The following is a 4,216-nucleotide window of genomic DNA, read 5'->3' on the forward strand; positions in this document are numbered from 1 at the left end:
ATGTTATAAACCTTATACCACATCGTTATCCATTTTCATTGAAAGGGTTAGTCATCTTTTAGAGATATTTAAATAATGCGAGAAATTTATTTATGCATACAGTTACCATTTTTGGAACTCTCCGTTCTTTCGTGGAGATCCTTATTTTTACTTGGTACCATTTTCTTTCTGCCTAAAGGCCTTCCTTGAACATTCCTTATCGTATGAGTCTCCTCCCAGCTTTTGTATGTCTCAAAGGTTCTTTATTTGAGTTTGTAAATGAAACTTTATATTTTATAACAGTTTTAGTTTTACAGAAAAATTACAAAGATAGGTGGGAGGAGAGAGATAAAGAAAAAGAGAAGGAGAGAGAGAGAGATGGTTAGAGGATGCCACTCGAGTTGCCCTAGCAATAGTCCAGAAAACACACTTCAGACCGAGTACACAGAAATGATAACGAGACGGAAGAAAGTGGACCTTAAAGAAGCTTAAGAGGTATATGGGGTGGAAATTGGTGAGCTCCTGGCCACATTGTCATGATGAAGATGGGTCCATCGGTCCGTGTCCTATCACGAAGACAGAAGGAACTCTTGAATTTGAAGCTGAGAAGAATTTAATCCGAGGAATTGGTCACACCGTGGCAGGAGAGCGGGGATAGTAAAACAGGAGATGGACGTCCCCCGGACACTGTGAACCTGCCAGTGTCTCTGGGATGCAGTCCACGAGCCTAAATCCACTGCGCACGCCACTGGAAGCGCGAGCTGACGGTGCTGACCAGTGACCGACAGAGCTGACACTGATACCGGTGGAGCTGCTGCTGTCGCCCAGATGCTTCTAGAAACCCAGACGCTGATGCAGCGCAAGAGTCGCCTCCGCTCCTGCTGCGGGGGCGCCATGAGAAGCTTCTAGGTGCTCTCTGCCCTCCTGCCCCTCGAGAAGGCAGAACCTGCCTGGACTCCAACGGAAGGGGAGGGGGTCTGGGTCACAGAGCCCCAGAGCGACGGGGAACACAGAAGATGAGCACGCGCTGGGAGCCCACGACACTTCCTTGGCACGGGGAGCAGTTGACGAGGGGGAGGGGCGGACCTGTGGCTTCTCATCGTGCTGGGAAGGGGATCCCTTGCCCGCGATGAGAGGACAGAGGTTTTGGGGTGGTTGGAGCTGGTCATGGATGCACAGGAATAGAGATCACTTAAAAATTGATGATAAATGTTTCTTTTTAAAGCACTAAAATGCAAAAGCCCCATGCTCAAATGAAAGGAAAAGCTTAATTAAAAGCAGAACCTTTCTAAAGGGCAATCAGACCTGGTATCCACATAAAACCCTCACACCGGGCGCAGGAGATATCGACGACCCAAAGGCCAACGATAAATGTCCCCCATAAAACCAGAAATAAAATGAGCTCTATCTGAGGCGTGAGGCTGGGGGACTGGCCAGCCCTCATCAACTTGAGGCCAATTACCCCCAGAGGCCTGAGACCCCGAGGTGGAGGTGAGACAGGACCCGGGGCATGTGCACTGAGGAGCATTCCGGCTCCTTCTGCCGTCACCTACCCAGGAGAGGCTCGCGGGCTTTTCTGACTCACCTGCAATGAGGTGAGTAAGCCCTGCCCGCTCTGGCATAACCCGCGTGGCCAGAGGCCGGAGCTGGATTCACGGAGCGTGCCAGGGAGCCCTCTGAGCCTTGGGTGAGGCAGCTCACAGGAGGTGGAGTGACGGCGAGGGAGTGGAACCCCCCTCCCCCACCAAGGCGTGGTACCCCAGCGGTTGCCTCGGCAACACCTGCGTGCAGGTTAGCACCATCCGGGCCCCGCCCCAGACCTGCCTGAGCGGAATCTGCTCTTCAACCGGATCACGACGTAGCCCAAGACAACATGACGCTCAGGAGGGGCCACGCTTACCCCGGGCGGAGGAAAAGGATGCGCCCATCAGAAGCGCCTTCCCAAGGCTGACGGTGGAGAAAAATGAGAAGGACACTCGGGCTGCACAGATGAAGGAGTTGCTAGGGAAGGAGACCCAGGACAGCCCCGCCCTGCAGGGACAGCCCGGCCCTGCAAGGACAGTCCCCACCCACCCTGCGGGAGGCCAACAGCCCGATGTCCTCGGATGGAGAGAGACAGCCCGGGAGCCGCTATTGTGGCCCCGACTGGCTTCTCTGGGGCTTAGCAGCTGGCCGCCGGCTGGCTGGCCACCTAGCTAACTGCACCTCCCTTCTGTGCCCTGCTTGCCTCATCTGCAAAATGGGGACGTTCTAGGATGTTATATGAGTTAAGACATGACGTGCCGGGAACAGTGCTTAGTCCAGCCCAAGTCTTCTGTACCTGATAACCGCCACGATCATCCATACAGAGTCCTGGGGACTCGCGAGGTAACTCGCCTAAAGGAACAACAGCCTTATTTGCTTCGCTGAGTCGTGACAGTAAGACAGGGACCTGAGATTTGAGCCCGAGGAGTGAGGATTTAATAGCTTTTTATAGAATCCTGGCTGCCGCTGCTGCTGCTATAGCTGTTACTGTGACTGTTGGCAGACCGCACCCACAGAGCCCCTGTCCCAACCCCCCGGGGCAGCACCTGCCTCAGCTGAAACTCTGAGGCCGGATTCTCAGCGGAGCCATTTTTCTCTGTTTATACCTACAGCACCTGGTCTTCCTGGGTGGTCTCCCATCCAAGTACCGACCAGGCCCGACCCTGCTCAGCTTCCGAGACCAGATGGAATCGGGCGAGTTCAGGGTGGTGTGGCTGTGGACTGAGCGGAGCCACTTTATAAACGCAAACGCCACATCCTGCGCGCGCGCGTGCACACACACACACACACACACGCCCACCTTCAGCTCCCTGGCAGCCAGGTGCCAGTTGGAAAATGGCCTTCGTGGGCAGGGATGGGATGGCCAGGGAGGAGGGAGAGGGCCTGGCCACACGGCTGAGGAAAACTAGTTCGTAGTGGCAAGCATGCAACAGGTTGTCCTGCTCCAAACTGCTAGCTCTCCGGTGGGCGAAGCTGTCCTCTGGCATTCTGCGGGGAAACCTGACTGGACACTCTGCTAAAATCACCATCACCATCACCATCACCATCACCATCACCATCACCATCACCATCACCATCACCATCACCATCATCCGCAAGGGGCTGCCATTTCTGGGTTTGCAGTAAACATCCTCCATTAAACACAGGTCAAGTCTGCACAACAGCAGATTGCTGCTGGGAAAAGTGTCCTTCGGGGGGGGGGAAAGGAGGCTCTCAGACTCTGTGTCCTGGTGGATAAAATGGGTGGGCACAGGAGAGTACCCTACCCGCCCCCCAGCCAGGTATCCACCCACCCCCCATCCGCTCAACTATTTCTCTATTAAGTAGACATTCGTTGACACTCCCCACGTGGCGGGTACTGTGTGTGTGTGCACGTGAGCGTGTACGTGTATGTGTGTGGGTGTGTTTGGGAAAGGGCTGTGGATTAGGCAGGGGCAGCAAGAAAAGCAATAAACACAAAATGGTTCCTGCCCCCCAGGAGCCTCCATTCTAGGGGAGGAAGAGATGGACATAATTAACGGCGATACTACTTGGCGGAGTATAATAAGAATCAAATATTTTCTTCCCAGGGGAGGAGAGATTTCATTCACTCTATTAAGGCCGGAAGGGAAACCTCTGAAGGAGACACTGGCTCTTGAATTGCACCTTGGAATATGCTGCAGGTTTTGGTGGGTGAAAATGTACAGAACAAGACAAGAGCATCCGAGCTGGAAAGGTCAGGGCAGGCACCGGCGTGAACGGCAGGGTGAAGGTCCTCGAGGGGTCAGGGTGTGCTCACTGGCCTGCCTCGGTCTGCGAGACCGTCCTTCTGGGGTGAGACTGGCCAGGTCCATTTACGGCCTCGTATGGCACTGGGGAAGGATGCCGTATTTAGACCTATGAACGTGGGAAGGGAGTGTTACGGGACCAGGCCGCTGGGAATGTGTGTTTTTAAGGCGGATGGGAGAAAACAGAACGGAGGCGACGGATGCGTGGCGTGAATGATGTCCCTGCCCCTCCCAAACCCACGGCGGACGGGACCGGTCAGCACGAGCACCGCCTGGCGCCCTTTCAACCCGCCCCCGCCCACTAACAGCAGACTGGCGCCTGTCTATGAAATGCAGCCCGCCCGCCCGCCCTGTGGCCGCGCACGGGGGGAGGAGTCCCCGGGAGTCAGATGGCTGGGGTTTGAGGCCCAGTTTCCGTCCTGGCTGTGCCCCCTTGGATTGCTGGG

General features: G+C 55.2%; 1 pseudogene; it reads right to left on the minus strand.

Moving 5' to 3' along the window:
* Positions 1–2,606: 2,606 nt before the first annotated feature.
* LOC118611640 lies at positions 2,607–2,725 on the minus strand (annotated as a pseudogene).
* Positions 2,726–4,216: the final 1,491 nt, after the last annotated feature.

Source organism: Rousettus aegyptiacus, unplaced genomic scaffold (genome assembly GCF_014176215.1).
Source record: "Rousettus aegyptiacus isolate mRouAeg1 unplaced genomic scaffold, mRouAeg1.p scaffold_m13_p_14, whole genome shotgun sequence".
NCBI classification, from domain to species: domain Eukaryota; kingdom Metazoa; phylum Chordata; class Mammalia; order Chiroptera; family Pteropodidae; genus Rousettus; species Rousettus aegyptiacus.